The following is a 22,147-nucleotide window of genomic DNA, read 5'->3' as shown; positions in this document are numbered from 1 at the left end:
GTTTTCAAGTCTTTAGGGTAAATACTCAGTAGAGGGATTGCTGGATCATATGGTAGATCAATTCTTAGTTTTTTTGAGGAACCTCCATACTGTTTTCCATAGGAGCTGTACCAATTTGCAATACCACCAGCAGTGTGTGAGGGTACCTTTTTCTCCACATCCTCTCCAATATTTGTTATTACTTGTCCTGTTGATTATAGCTATTCTAACAGGTGTGAGAAGGTATCCAATTGTGGTTAAATTTCTTTTTATATATTGTTTCTTCACTATCCTATTTATGTAAAATTTTGTATGTTCTATATATAAGAGAAAATTGGTACTTGGAAATTTTCTTCTCTCACCAGTTATTATTGCATGTCTTTGGAAGTCCAGCTGCTAATTTTCTGCTTTCTATCACTATAAAATAGATATGTTAATGAATATATATTTGCACAGGTTAAAAACCACATATTAAAGATTTTATCCTATTTTAATTAAATAGTTGCTGACTTCCTAAAGAATATGTGTATATCTAACTGAGAAATGACATTTTTTAGAAACTTGTTTAAAAACTCGCCTCTCAACATTTGTAATTCTCGGAAAATGGAAGCAAGTCTTTTGGGGCTGAAATCCCCTAGAGTTTTATTCTCTTGTCATGTCTAGTTTATAAACACCTCTTGAGGATTATGGTAGCAGTAGAAAATACTTACCAGTGGCTTTGATGTGGGAACAAATGTCAGATTATGTAAACACTTATCATTGACTGGGCTGTGGTGTTTCTTCCACAATATATAAAAAACAAATACTTCTTGATTCCTATTTTAAAAAGGTGCATCATTAGCAGGGAATTTTCTAATCCATCTTTTTGTACATACCAGAAAAGAAGTTGCCAAGATCTTGGTGGCTAGTCAAATGTTTTCACAAAACAAAGTGACTTTGATTTCCAATTTTTATTTGGTTATGAAGAAAAAATAACATATTTAGCCTCATAGATAGAAACCTCACCTAAAAAATAACTCTACTGCATTGATGTACTGTATTGAAGAGCCACCTAGAAGCTGCTTGTAATTATGATGAAGGGTTATGGAAATGCTGGTGCATGAGTCAGTACCCCTCAAAATAGCATTCGCATGAACAAATCATTTTGAGAAAAAAATTTACGAAAGGATGAATTAGTTTAATACTTTGTGGTCTCCCAGTTTTTTAAATTTGAATCTGGCATTGTTTTCTTCTCTACCTATTCATTTTTCAAGATTTGAAAACGCGTTACCTCCCCTGCAGGATCCTGTGGTGACTCCAGACATTCCTTTCCTTTCTGAGTATCTAGTACACTTTGTTTGCCATCATTAGGGAGTCCTTAGCAGATTGTCCTGAAATCCATTCCTCACCTGTTTCTCTTACTGCTCTGGGAGCTCTTCAAAGTGACACTGTTTCTTCTGCTTGACCTGAGCACTTGTACCTAGAACAGTGCCTGGCACAAAGTGACCGAGTTAATAAAAGAGAAGTCATGCCATGACACCATGCACAACCTGCATGTTACGTTTGATGAATTGTTAACTACATCTTTTTAGAAGAGTGTATAAGCAAATTCACATTATGTCCAGATATCATTTAGATAATCTTTGGTTACGTCTCATCTAAATGCCCCACATTTATAATGGCTGCTAACTTGGAGACTCTGCTCGTCATCAAGGTTGTGATGGCAAAAGGTCCCCTGTCACAGCTTTCAGTACTCCCTCCATCCTTCTATAAATGTTTGTAGTCAAAACTATTGATTACTTCTGCCTCTTGCCCTCTCATTACTTGCTATTTCAGAATGTGAGGGAAGATGAAAAAGAATTGGAGGGAGGTGAATGGGCAAGAAATGAGGAGCCAAAAAATTTGGTTTCTTTTTTCACTAGCCCAAATACTATCCTATAATGTGACCTGGAAAAAAGAGAGACTAATGTATGTAAATATTCATCTCTAAAATGGGATTCAGATGTTATTAGTTATGGGGTAAAGCAAGTAACCATCCATGAAAACCATCCTTATAAATGCTCCTTTGTACTTTTTAAATACTTCTAATTTGAGGTCCAGGAAGTTTTAGAATGATTTGTGACGTCTGCTGTGCTTGCCTTCAGACTAGGAGTGTTGACAAGGCAAAGAAAATCTTTTAATCTCTCGTCCTTCCTGGGGCCAGGCTGAGGGAGGGCTGATGAATTTAATTTGATGATATTATGCCATGATATTGTGTCAACATGCGATGATGTGTGTGATGGCACAGCGTCATCACATGGTGATGCAACATCATGACGTAAGACGTCACAACGCCAATTAAGGACGTGACTCCAGGAGGCTTTTAAAATTGAGCAGCACATCTATTTGACCAAGGGCTAGAAATGTAAGGTAGTGAGGCATCTGAACTGTAAATTATTGATTAGAAAATGTTTCTTTGCATGAATTATGGCTCTTTTAAAATTTACATGTGAGTCCTTCCAGAAATTATAATCCCTCTTCTTGCAAGGCGGGTTTAGAAATCAAAATATAATTTCATGTAATAGACTGCTCCTATCATAGGTTGTCTCTATATTAGTTTTCCTTTCTCTGTAGAATATGAGCTGGTGGTAAATTTAAATATATTTTCAGAATGAGATTAAGAAAAGATTATCTATATTTAATTTATATATTTGTTAAAAATTATTTAGTACCTCATAGAGCTCCAGGTAAAATGATTTATGATTGAAATTACATTGTGTAGAATATGAGCTGGTGGTAAATTTAAATATATTTTCAGAATGAGATTAAGAAAAGATTATCTATATTTAATTTACATATTTGTTAAAAATTATTTAGTACCTCATAGAGCTCCAGGTAAAATGATTTATGATTGAAATTACATTGTAACTAATATCTTTTGTAGGCAAGCATTTCATAATAATAATCACGCACTGAGATTCTAATAATATGAAAATATTAGAAAGGAGAAATGAATTATAAAATATGGTTTTGTGTGTGTGATGTCTTGGGCAAGCTTTTTTCATTTTGTGCCTCAGTTCTACCATTTAAAAATGAGAATAATTCATTTTTTACTGATTTTTTAAAGATATATTATTATCCCTTTATACAAATTATATGCTGTATGTGAATGTTCTTCATGCTCTTTGGAACAAATGTTATATAAATCTAGGGCACTATTAAATACTTTTTCCAGAGCTACATCAACTCTATGAACTTGAAATCAAATAAGGACATTTTTTAAGTTAAAACTAAGATAGGTTTCATTTTTGATACTTTATCTTGACTTTTTTCCTGATTATTTCATTTCTAGATTTATGTATTGAGAAATGAACTAGATTCTGAAGTCGAGAAGATAGTGATATACACAAGGTTTTTTTTTTTTTTAATTTAAAGTTTGGTAATTCCTTCTGTCCTGTAAATGTGGATTTAAAGTGTATGTTTTTCACTGGTGAAAGGAACTTTACAACTTGCCTCAAGAAGAATATAGTTTGGGCAAAGGTTCAGAATTTCCTCATTCACATGTAGCTTTTGACAGTTCACAATCTAGAGAATACTGAAGAAGCCTAAATTGCTGTAAGTGTTCTTTGCCACTTCTAATTTTCCACAGTGAAGTGAAGAGATTGTTTGTTGTCTTAAAATTCACACTTGCTTCATCACTTCTCCTGTAACTTCAGTTAAAATGTACCAAAATTTTGTGCCTTTTGAAAGTGATACATGACTTTTTGATGGAGTTTGAAATGGTGGCTGATTACTTTTGCATCCTCTAGCTCCACTGGTTGGCAGCTCACATCTGGAGCAGAGAAAAACAATTAGCGAATTTGTGAATTAGCTTTGGTTTACACATTAAACAAGCAAAGCAATTCTTTACAACTTTAACCAACAGGCTGTGTGTTGATTACAGGATACTGATGCTCATTAATAAATGAAGATAGTTTTAGATTTTACCAGTGTGTATGCATTTTATTTGCTTGCCTTTTCTATTTCAGTTACCAGTCTCCAGGACCACCTACATGATCTGTAGGGCTCAGTGTTCAAAAATTATTAAGACTTTCAAGACATTGACAGTAGAACATTAAGTGTGAAACCATTCTGAGTGTAAGGCCATTCTAAGTGCAGGGCTCTGTGCAACTACATAGGTCATATGTCCATGTGGCCTTGCCAATTATGCATTTGACAGCATTGGGTCCTATGTGCTTACTCAGTTTCTATAATTTATGGTCAGTTTGTGTGATCTCTAGCTTTGTTTGGATCCTTTAAGGTAAAATTTGGACTATTTATAATACACACTTTTATCTCTCTCTACATTATAATTACTTTGTTTTGGTTAGCAATGATTTATCGTCATTTCTTGTTTATCTGTAATCAAGAAAAACTCAAAGCAATCTATCATCAAATAGTCACTTAAATAACTTGAGTTAATGGAGCCTAATTTAAACTTGGGAAATGCTCAGTTCACACAAAAACTGAATTTCTTAAGATTTAAAAAATTAACTTTATTATTTTCAAGTTTGTACAGTATTCAGAATAAGTGCTAACAAGTACTTATAACTGGTAAGTCCCACCTGATGTGGGGTAAAGAATGGATCATTAAGAAATTGGGAAGATTTATTTGTACAGAAATCGTAAGCTAATTATTTTTAATGGCATATTTTCTTGAAAGCCAAGCTTTCTTCCCAGAATCTTGTTTACACTAACAATTTACTTCGTGAACATTTTTTTTTTTGCCTTAGAGATGGCAAACTTTGATCCTATTTCCCCCTGAATTATTACAAATTTCAGATGTAGAATCTGAACTGTGAGGTTTTGCTAGTTATTCCAACTCGACAAGAATCATATGATATTTTTCTTTTCAGTGTGTGTGGATATGTGTATGCATATTTGAGGAATAAGCAGGTGGATTGCAGATTTAACTTCATATCTTGCCGCGACCATTAGTAACATGAGTGTCTTTAATGCCACCTATCTTTTAGGAAATTTGTAGATTGTGAATAAATTTTTCTTCAGGTTTGCAAAAGACCCTAAAGTTCATTGAGACAAAACTCGCACTGATGCATTAATCCTCTAAACAATATCCCTCTAACGGATTGTCCAGTTTATTATTTTCCTATCTAACGTGGGAGAACTCACAATCTCCTCTTCTTATACTGTAAATTTCCTTGTTATGCCAAACTGCAGTTTGTTTTCTTTGAATCTATTGATTCAGATTTGACCACTGTAAGTCCTTCACAATAAGACTATTTTACAAATATTTAAAGATAGCTATCATATCTTTCTTTAGTCTTCTTTCTTCCAGACTAAATATACCATTTAAAAATTTTTTATTATTTTTTCTTAGTATCTCTTCATCTGACATGGGACCCTTCCGGTGCATGAAACTGGATGTCTAGTTTGCTTGTATCTTTAAGTTTCAACACTACTTCCTCTATGCTGTTAAGGTTCAGCACTAAAAACCATATACAATATAGAAGTAAATTACCAGTGCCAAATACAGGCCTATGGCCTCACTTCTATGGGATACTTCTGTTTTTTGCAGACATTTCTCATTTCTATTATTGCTAAAGGTGGTGCCAGCTTTCAGGTAATTGTAGTATATTGTTGATTCATACTGAATTTACTGTCAACCAAAATCCTCTTTTTAAGGGTAGCTGACAACCCCTCCCCCCGCTTTTTAAAAAATATTCTGTACTTAAGTTTGTTTTTTGGATTGTAAACTTATTTCTGTTAAATTTCAGTTTTTTTGACTTGACTCATCTCTTCACCTTATCAAGTCTATTTTGGTTTATATAATCCATTATCCCACCCAATTTTTTTCTGGTCATCTTCACATTTTAGGGCCTTGCCATCTTCTATTTAAGCCATTGATATTATTTAAGAACAGGAAAAGCTCAAGAACAGAACCCTGTGGCACAATTCATCATCCAGGATGAGATTCTTTTCTTAATCACTAGCCTTTTGAATATATCTGTTCAACTAATTACTGGTTGTCCCAGCATCTAGTCTACATATTAAGAAGTTTGATGACAATAAAATAAATAGCACAGGTAATTCACAAAGTAAACCCTCTACGAGGTACTAAAAATTAACTGTATTTAAGTGAGAATTGACTAATTCTCATTGTAGGCTTCATTATTTTAGCTTTGTTTTCTAATCACCAGAGAGGCACATCATCATGGCAATTAATAATAAAAATGTCACAAGAGTACTTAAGTAAGAAGTATAAAGTTCTAGATAATGTCGAATGGAGGCTATGAGTTGTTAAAGTGATACACAAGGGCAAAACTCTTAAAAAGTTTATTTATGGAGCAAGTGTCTATTTTTGGGTATTAACGTTATCACTGAGATGTGCCAGGGCAGACTTAAAAACCTGACTGGTATTTAATAGTACTGTAATTTACAACAGATAGGAAGTTATACACACACACTGCATTGAAACCAGCTGGAGTCTACTTGACTCATTAATGTATTATTTTTTTCAACCAAAAAAGTTGAAAACTTAGACTGAGACTGTGTATATAAGACCAGAACAATTGGTCTATTTGGTCATTTTATAGAACCAAAAGATGTCAGAGATTAGAGGGACTTTATAAATAACAAAGTCCAATTTGTACATATCATATATTAGGAAACTGAGAACAAGAGATGATTTCCAAAGATGACTTAGTATGTCTTAGAGCTAAAACCAAATTTGCTTGTTTTTGACTCATATTCCTAGTCAGTCAGCATAAGTTATGTTTCCTACTATATCACACTAAACAACTTTCTCAAAAGGGGACTGACGCCCTTGCACTTCTGATATGGTGTCACAAAACCACAAGGCCTGCTGACTTGAATATGCAAATTAGTGAAACTTAAAAATCTTGGTGGTAGGTATACTTTTTTGTGCAGTTAAAATATTTTGTAGTAAGTAATAAATTCATCAAAATCAATTGCCCTTTGTAGACATAGTTCATCGATATGATGTTCATGTATCAGAATGACCGTTCACATTCAAAGGATAAATAAACAAACCTATTTGGAAAGGGAATTTCTCATATAAGGCATAACCTGAAGAGAGCTGAAGAGAATCAATGGAAAATGAGAAGTACAGCTTGCTGTCCTGTAAAGAGTCAGCTAGTTAGCTGTGTTGAATCATAGCTGATGTGGAGGTGGGGGATAAGGAGATGGAGGTGATTCCCGAAGACTAGGGATAAAGTAGTGAATGTTGCTGTAATTCTGATTCAAAATTCTCTTCCAGTTGGTGAAATACATTGCTTAGGGATAAGATTCTTCAAGGAAAGGTTGCTTGCAAATTCAAAGTCATTTTCTAAATCTCACACAGCTTGTCTTTGTGCCAAACTTTCCTCATTTTATTTTTTCTTCTTTCTGCCTTAAAATATATCTTAGAACACAGGTTTTAGGATTCCCACTTTGTGATATGTTATTAGACCTTGTTCCAGTTGCCAAGGCCATTGTAAACAAGGGGCTATTAGGGCGGACAGCTGGACCAGGAACAACAGCTGAGGAGGCTACAGCCTATGTATGGAGAAGAAAAGGGCCAGGGGCTGGGGATTTTTCTATTTGAGCACCCAAATAGATCATAAAAGTTGAGAGAGGTCACTGAATTCAACCCCCTCTATTTTGCAAATGAGGAAACTGAGGCCAGAGAGAGAAAATAATCTGCCTAACACCAAAGACCTATTGTCAGAGTTTGCCTTAAAATTCTGGTAATTTGATAGAGGACTCCAACTGATTTTTGCTTCTTATCAAAAAATTCTAATGAAATATTTCAAGTATACGGAAAAGTATAAAAAGTAATATAAGGAACAGCAGCATGTTATAAAAGAAACACTCCCCCACCCCCATGTCAAATCTTAATTTATTGCTATTTTTATTTAGATTTTTTTAAGATGTGAAATCAGGGAAGCCTATTGGTACACATCCATAATCTCCTTTTCTCTCCCCATCTTTCTCCAGAGCTAACTATAGCTCCAAACTCTATGCATGACTTTATAATTTTGCTACATGTTAGACATGCCACAAACAATACCCAATATTGGTCAGCATGTCATAAACATTATCAAACTGAATGTATTCTTCTATAACCAGTTCATTTTTCTTGATTCAACATGTTTTTGAGATTTCTCTGTGTTGAAACATGTAGCTTCATTTAATTCATTTTAACTGTGATTGGAATTCCAATGTACGAACATACCACAACTTATCCGCTCCTGGTTTTTTGTTATTAAAGACAAAACCGCCGTGAATATTCATATATATTTCTGTTTTCACTGGTGTGAATTTCTCCAGGTTAGACTCTCTCTGCTGGGTATGGAAGAGTTATCGTGAGCTGCTTGGACCAGTGCTACAGAACTGGGCTTAGGACAGACAGCTGGAGCCCCTGAGTTGATAGCTTCAGGCCACTAATAGTCTCAGTCTCTTAACTGTACAAATACTATCACTTTCTGTTTTTTGCCGAGATGTGAAAAGGTTGGGAAACACTGTTCTAAGGTAGTGGTTCTCCAACATTATCATGCATCAGAATCAACCTGGAGGGCTTGTGAAAAAGATTCCTGGGCCCCACCTCCAGAATTTCTGATTCAGTAGGTCTAGAGTGGGACCCATATTTGCATTTTAACAAAATCCCAACGTATGCTGTTGCTCCTGGTTTAGAGACCACACTTGAGAGCTATCAGGGCACATATTTAGGAACTGAGCAAGTCATAAGTAGTCCCAACTGATTATTCGAATTTCTTTGCATTATTGCAAAATATTTTTACCATAATTAACATATAATACAGAGTATAATTTAAAAATAGAAATATGATTCTTTAATTCAGTATCTTGGTATCTGCAAGCTATTGTGTGAAAGAAAGATGGAGAGAATTTAATTTAATTTAATGCTCAGAAGTAACTTACCCATAATAGTAAATTCTGTATTCCCTTTTGAGTGTTTGGAACCAGGAAGAGGGCTTTAAAAAGGCAACTGAATGAGAAAAGCAGTCTTCCCTTCCTTCCCCTGTCATATTTATGGTATAATCAATAGGTACATTACCCATTCAACAAGAAAGGAAAGCAAAAAGGGAAATGTTACAATTAGAACATTGCCAGTCCTTAGCAGAGTTCTAAAGTAATCAGAATGCTCTTCCACGTGTATCTTCTTTGGGTCAGTGGTCTCTCTGTTGATGGCCATCTGGTTCCTGTTCCTCCCATTGCACCCCCATCCAGTGCTCAGCCTTCTCTGGAAAGTTCTGCTATCAGAACTTCTCTCCTTCTTCCCCCTGCCCTTTTCAAAAGGCATCTCTTTCTCAATCTTTGCAAGGATGACACTCTTCAGCGAGAAAAGTAAATGAAGTAAAATGAAGTAAAATCTTTTGCAATCAACAATTCAGGTTGATACAAAGAAGGGGTCCTGGAATAGACCAACTTCTCTTCCTCCACCCCTAAAACACTCTTGAAGTGGGGTCATACCTGGCATGAAGAAGCACCACCTCTATGTTCCCCATCTTGGTGAATGATCCTTACATCCACCAGTTAGAAAATAAGTGCCATTGATGAAATCTGTTCACCTTTGTCCACCCCACTGCCTCCACATCTCGGCCCCCCTCCTCTGGATGATTATGACAGCCTCTTAAGTGCTCTTCATTCTTGTTCCTTTCTGATCCATTCTTCACATAGTAGACAGACTGACCTTTAAAAAATGAAAACTAGACATGTCACTCCACTGATAAAAATTCCCCATAGTGGCACTGTCTGCTCTTCGAGTTAAATCCAAACCTTTTAGTCCAACATGACCTGCTTTCCATCAGGTACATTGGATTTCTCTCTTTCTTTTCCCCCCCAGGTGTTGGATTCGCTCTTGTGTCACACCCTTTGCACAGGTTCTTTTCTTTACTTGAAAAGTTCTTTTCTCCTTCACTTCTTTGCTCGTCTCCTCGCTAACTTGTACTATCCTTCAAGTCAAGCTGAAACATCACTTCCACAGGGCAGGCTTTTCTGACACTTCTCTCCCTACCTCACTGGGCTTGGTCCCATGCGAGGAGGAAGCCTGCACCCTCCCTCCTCCTTCATGGCTCTCTCAATATTTATAATTGTATATTTATTATTTAGTTTCTCTACTAGGCTGTAAACTCAATGAGGGCAGGGGTTCAGGGCCTGAGGTAGTGCCTAGGGGCCATTCAGTAAATATGATAAATGCCTACGGCTGGTTGATTTAAATTCTTGGCTGCATTTCCATATATTGATTATACACACATATGTATTTCAATTTCTTAACATCATTTACCTATACACCTGGGTCAAGATGCCTGGTTTAAAGACTCAACACCAATAGATTAGAAATCAAATTTGTATGACCGATTTTTGTGTTGTTTATGTTTTATATTGAGTGGCTTGAGCTACCTAATTTGTCACCAGAGTAAGTAGAAATATTTCATTAGTGACTCTACATACCCATTTTTCCTACCAATAATATCACAGAAGATGGCATTGCCAGTGTATGAGATGGGATTTGAACTTGGGAATGTATCTTTCAGTCAGCACATTGAAAAAAAAAGACTCAACACTCAAATTGGTGAAGTGAATTTTAAAGAATATAATCTGAGACTCTATAGGGGAGTAGGAATATAATGTTGAACTCTTAATTTTTAGAGCTAAAGTAAATAAATTGATGCATCCTTAAGTTTGTTTGAAGCTAACTAATATTTGAAAGTCTAGGTTTCAACTTTTTTTTTTTTGTAGTGAATTATTCAAGAACAAAATCCAAAAGTCTGGATCTATAGTATCCACATAGTTTTTATTAAAAAGAAATATGATTTATCTAAAAATATCTATGAAATATAAAATAGATATATAAGTAAACTAAAATCATGAAACTCTTCAAATAACTATAATATTATACACTGAATAAAGGTTGTTGATGAAGCACTCTTACATAGTGAATGCCAAGTTGGTCAGACTCCAGATACCACCTTTTGACCTTAGATAGACTTTGGATTTACACTAGCTCTGCTTTACAGTAGCTGAGTAACCTGACAAGTTATCCTTTTGTATTCTTTGTAGGACACTATCATAATGTCCTTTTGTATGTAAGAATACAAAAGGACATTATGATAGTGTCTGTCTCATCCAGATGTTGGGGTATAAAATGACATGACTCTTGCCCAGAGTTGCAATGGCCTTGCATTATGATAGTGTCTGTCTCATCCAGATGTTGGGGTATAAAATGACATGACTCTTGCCCAGAGTTGCAATGGCCTTGCAGCTTCTACAATCTGTCCTCACCACAATAGCCATAGTGATTTTTAAAAAAAATCTGTTAAATCACTTAACTCTTCTGTCCAAAACCCTTCAGTGGCTGCTCATTTCCATCAGAGTAAAGCCTACCAGGGCCTTCAAGACCTGACTCCTATAACCTCTCTCATCTCACCTTCTGGTTTTCTATGCTTCACCTATCTCAGCTACACTGGCCCTTTTGCCATTCCCTGAGCATACCGGGACCACTCCTGCCACGGACCTTTGGGCTCCTTCTCTCACCTTCTTCAAGTCTCTGCTCAGATGTCACCTTCTCAATGAGATCACCTCGTACAACATTGTACTCCAATCCCTCTCCACAACCCTCTTTACCCTTCTCTGCCTGCTTGTTCTTCATCACTTATTATTTGCTCTATTTTTTGTTTGTTTCTCTCCATTAAATTGTAAGCTTCATGAGAGCAGGAATCTTTATTTGGTTCATGGATATAGCTCAAGCACCTGCAATAATATTTGGCATATAGGTTCAATATGCATTTGTTGAGTGAATGAATTTTGAATGAACTAATTTAGCATAGCACCTGGCACATATGAGATATTGAAAAACTGATGACCAGCTTTCCTTTTAACTTAATCAGAGGAAGAGATTTTTTTTTTTTTTTGGCATTGCTATTTAAAAAATACAAAGTAATAAGAAAAAGAGAATAGAAAGGGGATAAGGAAAGGGGGAAGGAAGGAGAAGAGAAAAGGAAAACCGCAGATGTGAGGGAAAGTAGAAGGAATAGAGATTCAGGAGGTAGAAAAGATATTTTTTTAAAAGGCCCCTTTGGTCTGCTTTCCTGCTTGTAGAGTGAAAGTTGGAAGAAGAGGAATTTAATATGATGTATATCAGGATGGGCAGACTTTTTCTGTAAAGGGCCAGATGGTACATATTTCAGGCTTTGTGGGCCATATGGTCTCTGTCAACTACTAAACTCTGCCATCATAGTTTGAAAGCAACCATGGATAATATAACTGTTCTCATAAACTATTTTTTTTTTAATCTTTATTTTCCTACAAAACAAATTGTATAATCTGTAGTTACTGACTCCTGGCCCAATGTATATTGTTGCTAAATGTTCAGTGGAAACTGCAATGTAGGGATTAAATTAAGAAAAATCTTGGTTTCTACATTAAGATTCATGTGTGATAAAAACTCACATCAAACTAAGATTTCAGTGGGCCTTTTTTAATCTGATAAAGAGTATCCAACAACAAATTATGACAACATAAATCTTAAAGGTGAAACTTTAGAATATATCTTTTAAAGAAAGTAAAACAGAAATGTTTCTACTTCCTTCTCCACTTATTATGATACTGTTAGTCTTGGGGAATATAATAAGACCAACGAGAAATATTTTTAGATGTAAGGAGGAAGAGGGAAGAGACAAAATTTGTTCTTACTTGTAGATTATATCATTATTTAAAACAAAATTTAAGATGATCTACAAACTACTTGAATGTGACAGTTTATGAGGCTGCTAGATATAAACTCAATTAATGCAAATTAATGATATTTTATAATAATAAAAGTCAAAATTTATATTGGATTACTGTGTCAGGTAGTTTGCGTATGTTAATTTATTTACCTTTCACAACTACCTTATGAGATGGCTCTGTTATTATTCTCATTGAAATTCGTGAAAACTGAGTCACAGAGAGATTAAAGAATTTGTCTGTGGTGACAGTATGTGATGAAACCAGGGTCAACTGACGCCAGAACTGGTGATATTTCTTCTCTTACCCTTATATACCAGAATTAGCCTATTAAAATTAATTGAAAAAATAATTTTCATGATATCAACTAAAACTACATGGTCCTTAGGAATAAATATAAGAAAAATCTATAAAACCATCATAGAGAAAATATAAATATTATTGAGAGATAGAGAAGACCTGAATTATTAGTGAGATAATATTATTTACTTAAATTCATATAGCGGATGTTTCAATACTGCAAAGTTGTGTTATAGTGTGTGTATATGTATATATGAAGGAGTGTGTATGAGTGTGTGGGACTTGACAGATTCTAAAATTCATATGCTAACATAACATTATAAGAATAGCTAGACAATTCTGAAATAAACAAGTAAAAAAGCAAAAAACAAGGACTTGTCCAAAAATTAATTTATAAAAAGGTCTCAATACATGGCACAGTTGGGAATTTGGAATGAGCACAGAGATAGGGAAATAAGACAGAATAGAATAAGTAGCTTGAGAAAGTGCCCCCACACATATGGGACCTTGGTGTCTGATTGAGATGGGATTGCTGTCAGTATGGAAAGAATGGACTCTTCATTGTATTGTTGTTGTTGTTAAAAAATAAAATTAAGTCACCATATACCATTTATAAAAATAAATTTTAGATGGATTAGAGACCAAATGTGAAAAATCATATATAGGAAATGCAGTTATTAGATAGATAGATAGATAGATAGATAGATAGATAGATAGATAGATAATAGAGATATAGGAGGATATCTCAGTGACATCAGGGTAAGGAAAAACTAATGGATTGGACTAAGTGAAATTGGAAATTTTCTGAATGACTAAGGACCTTAAAACAAAGCTAGTTCACGTCCTGATAGAAGATATTGGCATATATGTCCAATCAAAGACTCCTGTAAGTTATTTTTTAAAAGGCAAATAATAGTTAAATAGAAAACAGGCAAAGAATACAAATAGATTCCACATAAAAAAGGAAATCCAGAGAATTGGGGATGCATGAAGTCATAATCATACTAGTGAGTAATCAGGAAAATGTAAATTAATAGGAAACGGATATGCCATTTTACTTTGACTGGAAAAAGAAAAAAATGATAATGCCAAGTTAATGAGCAAATAGTAAAGCAGTGAGAGTGAAAGGCGGTCAACCTCTTTGGAGAATAATTTGATAATATTCATTAAAGTTTAAAGTACACATATCCCATGACCTAGTAATTCTGCTCCAGGTAAATGCCATAGAGGGACTTATACGTGTGTATACAAGGGTTTCATGCAATTTTGTTTGCAATATCAAAAAATTAGAAATAACCCAAATAAACTTTAGTATAGAAATGAACAAACGAATTTTGAAGGATGCATAAAGTAGAATATTCCAGAAGTTAAATAATTAACTGAACTTATATTACTCATTCAACAAATATTTGTTAAGCATCTACTACATGACAGGCACTGTTTATGTGCTCAGGATACATTATTGAATAAAGCAGAAAAAGTCCCTATATTTCTTACAGTCTAAAGATAAGAAGACTACATACAATAAACAAAACAAATGAATAAATTTAATAGCATGTTCAAAGTTGATAAGTGCCACGGAACAGATTAATCAACAGTAATAAATTTTTAAGTCATACATTTGAGTTGATAAAAGAAGATTTCAGGAAATAAAGCTAAAATATAAAATATTAAAATACGTGCAGGTACATACAAATGTAGCAAAATATGGATATTACTGAATATGCCCCAGAGTCATGGCCTCATGGCTGACTCTGAGAAAAGAGGGAAATAGGATGTAGGAAATATAAATTTCTTCATCTGTAAGTTTTTTAAAATAAAAAATTTGAAGCGAATATGACAAAATGTCATTTGTTAATCTTGGATGGTGAGTACATAGGTGTTGCTGTATTTTCTTTTGTACTTTTTTTATATATAAAAATAAATGATTGAGTAAGAAAATGCCCAACCCACAGCAGCGATCAGTAAACATCAGTTATTGCTGCTATCATTTCGATATTGTTCCTGTTTAATTCTCTGCTCACAACAGCCTTAAGTAGCCCTCACCCTGCCCGACCCCAGTCCTGGCTGGACTTTCCCACAGAATTAACTCTGCTACCTTACTTGACATGGAGGGATGTGGAGTTTTGAGCTAAACTTTGTTACTTTTAAATTTCATGAGGATTGCTTGATTTTTAGCTAAACTCTAGTGCTAAAGAGTACCTACAGAGAGACAATACATGCATAATTTAGGTATATTACTAATAAAAAATTTGTTTTAATTACTTTTAATAGCTAACTTGTTGTAGGACTTAAATAGACTCCATTTGAAGTCCCATGTGGAGAGGTAATTGTCTTTCTAAGCTTGATTACTCCAGAGTCAGGCGTGTTAGCCATATAGCTGGATCTTCCTTCCATTCAGTGTTCAGAGTTCAGCGTCAGGTGGAGTTGGAGGGAGGATGGGCTGCCCACTTGACACCAAGGAATGGGAAATCTCCAGCTCTTGAGCTGCTTCTGCTTCAGAAAGGGTTGTGTGTGTGTGTGCGTGCGCCTGTGCATGGGAGGGCATGGCACCCAGGAGGTGATTTCAGAAGAGTTAATGATCCTGGGAACAGATGTCCTCCTGTGTGCTGCGGCTGCAGTGTCTGGTGAATCCTGAGTTCTCTCTCCCCATAAGTGCCATCATGTCAGTACAGGGCCACTGCTTGCCTCTCCACTCCGAGCAAGGGGTTGGACATGGCTGGAGAAAGGTCCTAAGAAGAGTTAAAAAAAGAATTTTAATATGGCACGTGAAAAGGATAAAGAAATCAAGCTTGTCTTTGGTATTCTCCAACTCCCCTTTCGGGACCCTATGTCCTTCATCACTTGCAACTTATTGGACACTGCTCTTCCAGATGCCCATTGCCTCACCATGCCCCTGGCTACCCAATATCTCTTTCAAGTGACTCCAGAGCCACCTATTTGTAATGAATTTTGTCTTTAAAATTATTCCTTTTTCTCTTTCTCACAACCTTATTGTCACCTACACCCTCCCACTTCATCTCAATCAGAACTACTGCCCCTATGTCTTTGCGTCTGCTATTTCTCTGCTTTTCTGTCTATATAAAATATGCTTCCTTGCTTTCCATTGTTCTACTTGGCCAGGTTCAAATGTTAACCTGTTGTGATCCCATTACTGCCCTGTAGCCACGTCTTCCCTGTCTTCTTTGAAAGCTCTTTAAACATAACATCTATTACCACATCTTAAACATTGTACTGTAATTGCCTGTTGATACATATAACTTCCTCTTCAATGATAGAGAATACATATTAGTAATTTGTGTTTTCCGAGTACATGGCATTGTTCCCGATCATGGGCACTGAATGAATGAATTAATGAATGAACAAAAGCTTCCATTTTGTCAGCATCGGGAAGACACTGATAAATTCTGAGTTGAGATGATACTGGTTTAGAAGCCTGGATGTCATATATTTCAGCCCTCTCTCCAAATATTACACTTCACTGGCATTATAATGGGAAATAAAATGAAATGCCTCAAGATCTTCCCTTCTACAAATGCAGTCTTGCCCTAAAACCTGCTGATCTCAGCCCACTGTCTGCACCCCATTTTGTTTCCCTCTTTTGGGGTTAACTCTGGATTGTGGGGACTTCAGAAAAGGCTCACTATAACTTTCTGCTCTGGATAATTTACCTCCTACTTACCTGACCACAGACATGCTAATCACAGTCATTTACAGGAACTACTTCCATTTATTATTAATCACCATGAAACTCTATAATTCAATATGTATGTCATTATTTATTCCTCTAACGCTAATTGAACATCTCTCAGCCGCAGTGCTAGGTATTGAAGATGCAGGAACTGAATTTGCGTGTCAGATTAACTTGGTTACATTTTGATTTTGATTTGAATATGACGAATTCTCTCTTCACACATGCTTGTTTTTTATGTTCTATTTCTTACATAGCATGTTAGATAGCTTATAGCTTTAAAACAGGCATTTTGATTTTCTACCCAGAAGAAAGAAGGCAGGCTCAAAAGAAGTGGGGCTGAGTGAATCTGTGGGATATTGGGGCCAAACCCCAAATACTACCTTTGATTTTCCCACTCCAGGGTCAGCCAAGCTAGGTCCCACCTTCTATAGCTCTCGCTTTGGACACTGCTCATCAGGGTCATCACTATCTTTATTTACCTTATTAATTTGGGTGGCTAGTATGTCTTTTCACAAGGAATAGAGAGGTAGTTTACAGAACAATTAATTATCTTCCATGTGGCCAGAATTCTTCAGTCAATGGGATGTGATTCCATTAGCTTTTACTCTGCTGAGTGTGAAACGATATTTGTGTCTGAGGGAAAATGAAAACATACTGTAGCTTCACATGGTAACCTAATTGGAAAACTAGCTTATTCAGTGGAAATTGCTATGGGCATTTATATTGTCTGAATAAAAAGTCCTTCCTGGACTGTCCAGAGCCATGGAGGTTTCCCAGTATGGACAGCCATGAAGATGCAATTTTCATATTTCCAGATGCAGGGAGTGTAATAAACTGACCCCAACTTCTATGCTCTGAAATCTGTCCCATGAGCAGTTTTCAGCTGGTGAGTGAGCATGGTGGAGGTACCAAGGCAGCCCATTCCTGGAATACAGGGCTCTCTGTGGCCTTGCCAGACCTACCTTAGACCTGCACCATGGTCTCAGACTTTCCTCTCTACCTCCCTCCCTCTTTCCCTTTCTTCCTTTTATGCTTCCTTTCTTTTATTCTTCACTCAGGGTCAGACCAGCCTTGTGGGGTCTTGGTTCTCCCAGCCTTCACTGGCTCCCTCCTCATTTCCTCTCATAGGAGTTTCCTATAATGTTTACTACAGCTGCCATAACAAACACTACAGACTGAGTAGCTTTAACAAAGGCAATTTATTTTCTCACAAATCTGGACGTTAGCAGTCTGAGATCAAGACTTAGGCAGGGTTGCTTTCTTCATCTCCTTGGCTGGGAGATGGCCATCTTCTCTCCTCTGTCTTCTTGTGGTTCTCCCTCTGTGTCTCCTGAGTCCTAATTTCCTCTTCCTATGAGGACACTGAGCCTATTGGATTTGGGCTCACCCTAGTGACCTCATTTTAACTTAGATACCCTTTAACCTGTTTCAAAGCCTGACTGTATCTTCAGATGCAGTCATATTCTGTGGTACTGGATCTTAGGACTTCAACATATGAATTTTTAGGGGGGGACACAATTCGGCCCATAACAACTGAAAAAATATCTTTTGCTTTTAATCCATTCTGAGTGTTTGCTTTTTGAAGGACATGGACCGACACACCCAGACTCCCTAACTGGTTCAGACTGTAATGCAGTGAGTTTGCTAAGTCCCTGGGGCACTGCAGCTGGTGGAGGAGAGCTCTCCTCATCCACTAGCTGTTTTTGTGAGTTCCCAAAATCTTTAGTTTTAACTCAGACTTTCAAACATTTCACTTGCTTTCACCATATACAAAATAATATGTTTTGCTATGGTTATTATGATGATACAAATTTACTAACAATCATCATTAATTTTAGTTGTTATCTGATCAAGTATAATCATTATTTTAGTAGGTTCAAACCAAGAAGTTGAAGAAATACCTCTCATCAACCTGCTACTTCATTTTACCAAGGAATATAAAGTTGGTTTGTATTATCTACTGTTGGTGATTTTATTATTCTATTTGTATTATTTAAGCTTTATAGGCAACTTTATAGCTTCTGGATTTTTCGCTTGCCCTTTTTTTTTTAAACTAACAGTCAAGATATGAATATATATGTCTGTAGGTAAATAAATAAAAATAATGTTCTAAAGTCTTTATTTATAAGCATTCATTCAAAGATTGTATTATTTCATTATAATATAATGGGTACATTAATATGAAATAAAGAGTTCTTTAAAATCTTGAATATCGTCTATATCACAGAAAACAATTTTCTGCCTGAACTGAAATGCCCTTTCATCAAATTCATATCCTGCATTTTATTTAAGGCTAAGTTCAAAATCCACTTTCTTCATGTAGCCTTCTTACTTTGGCCCTTGCAATGCTCCCCTCCTTTTTTTCTGTAAATCATATGTACTGTAACCTTATATATTGTCTTGGTTTTTCTCTAGTGGTTTCAGATATGTATGCAAGCTCTGGTCCCCATAACAAGATTATCAATTTCCAGGCATCTCTTGCCATGTTATTCAGATGATAAGGGAAAAACAAAAGGAATGTAAGATATGGTTCCTGTCAACGTCTCCCTTCATGTTGGAAATTGTGAGGCCCAACTGATAGGAAACAACTTTTAGCATGAGATTCAAATGCCGTTTATAATAAAATTAATGATATATAAGTACACTGCCATACAACTTTAATTTACATGTGGTAATTAGTCATAAATTATATTTAATATGTAATTGTAATTGCCATTTCTTTTACACACTCAAACGATGTTTGATAATTCTTAGTTATATATTAAAAGAATCTTTGTTAATTCTTAGATATATATTGAAAGCATCAGAGTTGGCAGTTTTTTGCTGATACTGTGTATAGTGTATTTTGAGCATACACACAGAGCTGAAATTCAGCATCTATCTAGCCATGGTTTCTTGAAATCCTTGAGCTCTGAAGGGCTAAAGTACCTTCTGATTCGGTCCCTGCTTCTGCAAGCTCCTTGGTCCACCTCTCTGCCATCATTTAACAGTGGAGTGGGAGCTCTGCATTGGTGACAGGGAATTGAAAAATTCAATGAGTTCCCATTCTTCTGGGCTTGCAGCAAGTCCTGGGAGGTGATTCTAGAAGTTTTGTACATTCACTCAAGCAAACAAGGGTTTATTCCATGGACCAGGGTTCAACTTCAGAGATTAAAAGAGCTCTTGGATATGTACTTAAAGATTTTGGATTGGGGGTGGAGGGTGTATATTTTTCTGGAGATAAGATCTATTCCTTTAGCAAAGGGGTCTATGACTCAACAAATGGTTTAAAACCATTACAACATCATGTGAAATGATTTTCTAAAATCTATTTTTGAGCTGATGATGTTGGGGGGAAGCATTAATAGTTGGAACAGGGAAGGTTGAGAGAAGCAAAGGGATAGGCAGTATTGTCTCTCCTCTCTGATGGTTTATCCTTATTTACTTTAAGTTAAAAGCAGGGGAAAACTAAAAAGTAAATGTGGGCCATTAAATAGAATCAGGAAGAAGATTAAGGTGACTATAAAACATGTTCGCTTGCTTAGAATAGGTCACAAATTCAGCTTTAACCAAAAAGGGAAGCCTGATTAGTTAAAAATGCCATAGGATCCTTAAAGGAAAGATAGAACAATCACTTTGGAAAAGTTCTGTCCTTTGTACCAAGACCAGACAGGACTCTCCCACAAGCATCTTAATGAAGGGGACTCTATAATTTAACAGTGTCCTCACAAACCTAATCATGCACCCATAGTCAAATCACATAGAATTGGCTACTTGGCAACTTGCCATTTGGCTCAGTCAGTAATAGAGCCAATTCTGTGGCTCTATAATGGACCAGTACTGTGGGAGTTTAACTACCTAGTTCTCTTGTACAGTGAGCAATAGATTTTTCTAGCATATGGAAAATGTATGTGCTTTAAGGAGTCCTGCCAGAGAAGGGATTCCTTCCACATAGTTTATGAAACATAGTTTGAATTCAGATTGTAGAATCTATGTTAAGTTTGACATGCCTTAATCATAGTGCCGGGGAAAGGGTAAACATATTCTTAGAAACATTGAAGAGCCTTTGTTAGAACATGTGCCTGAACAGAAAGCTACCCTACTTCTATTTATAAGGATCCAAGAGAGATTTACTATTTGTGTGTCTCAAACAAGTTCCTTAACTTCTCTAGGCTTCCATTTTCTTTTTTTATCTTAGTTTTTCTTTTTTTTTTAGGCAAAGCAACCCCTTGGTTGACCTCACAGATTGCAAGGACCTTGTCAGCTTACAATCTCTTATTTTTAAAATTTTTATGCCTATAGCACCTGGTCTTCCTAGGTGGTCTCCCATCCAAGTACTAACCAGGCCCAATCCTGCTTAGCTTCTGAGATCAGATGAGATCGGGCTTGTTCAGGGTGGCATGGCCATAGACTAGGCTTCCATTTTCTAATATGTTAGATGTAGGTATGAACTGCTCTTATAGCAACTGAGTGAAATAAAGTATAGAATGCTGGACAATGTTAGTTATCATTTATTATTTAATTGATAACTAAAAAACAGTTGGACACAGCTTAACAGATGTATTGGTCCAAATCTCAAAGTGCTTAATAATTTTTGTGGCTATGATACAAAATATATACTGATGAATATAGAACAAGTCAGCAGTTTGCAATTAAATGTTCAGATATCTGGAGTAAACAGTTGAGGAGATCAGAGGAGAAATATCTGTTAAATTGTCAGGGAGTGGTTTGTGGAAGGTGTGGCATAAGAAAATAGAAGAGGGAAAGGCACTTTTGGGGAAGCATTTATCTAACCTTTTTTAGAGGGCCCTCTAGCTAGAATGATGCAATTAAACATGTAGGGATTAAGAAATATGGCAAATTCCTCTCATACCATAGGGCAGCTTGCCAGTATACATGCCATTGACTAATCCCTCACACTCTACAGACTCTGACACTAATCAAGGCACTGAAGGTAGAAGATGGATGGAGGCTGCCCCTGCCCTTGGAAGAGCTCAGCATTTAGTGAGGGGGATAGACACTTAAATAGGTAATTACCTGGAAAGATATTTGCACACCGATGTTCATAGCAGCATTATTCACAGTGGCCAGGACATGGAAGCAACTGAAGTGTCCTACGATAGATGATTGGATGAAGAAGCTGTGGTACATATATACAATGGAATATTACTCAGCCATAAGAAGAGATGAAATACTGCCATTTACAACAACATGGATAGACTTCGAGATAATCATGCTAAGCAAAATAAGCCAGACAGAAAAAGTTGAAAGTCACATGATATCACTTATATGTGAGATATAAACCTAAAAGCAACAAATGAGCAGGACAAACAGACTCATGGACATGAGCAATAGGATAATGGTTACCAGAGGGGAGGAGGAGGGGGTGGGGAAAGTGGGGAGGGGTGAGGAGGTGTAAAGGGAATCAAATATGTGGTGACAGAAAGAAATCTAACTATGGGAGGTGAACACACAGTCTAAATATATATATAT

At 36.0% G+C, this 22,147-nt stretch overlaps 1 protein-coding gene and 1 non-coding gene across 2 annotated transcripts in view; one reads left to right on the top strand and one right to left on the bottom strand.

The window, feature by feature from the left end:
* LOC105290230 (metabotropic glutamate receptor 8) overlaps nt 1-22,147 on the top strand; it is a 331,616-nt gene that overhangs the window by 169,110 nt on the left and 140,359 nt on the right. The window lies entirely within an intron of this gene.
* On the bottom strand, nt 20,948-21,066 carry LOC111738020. The gene has a single exon (XR_002779656.1). It is a non-coding gene; the product is annotated as a 5S ribosomal RNA (ribosomal RNA).

The sequence above is a fragment of the Pteropus vampyrus genome, unplaced genomic scaffold (genome assembly GCF_000151845.1).
Source record: "Pteropus vampyrus isolate Shadow unplaced genomic scaffold, Pvam_2.0 Scaffold33, whole genome shotgun sequence".
Lineage (NCBI taxonomy): Eukaryota > Metazoa > Chordata > Mammalia > Chiroptera > Pteropodidae > Pteropus > Pteropus vampyrus.
Note: the sequence above shows the minus strand (reverse complement) of the source record. Positions and strands in the feature narration are given on the sequence as shown.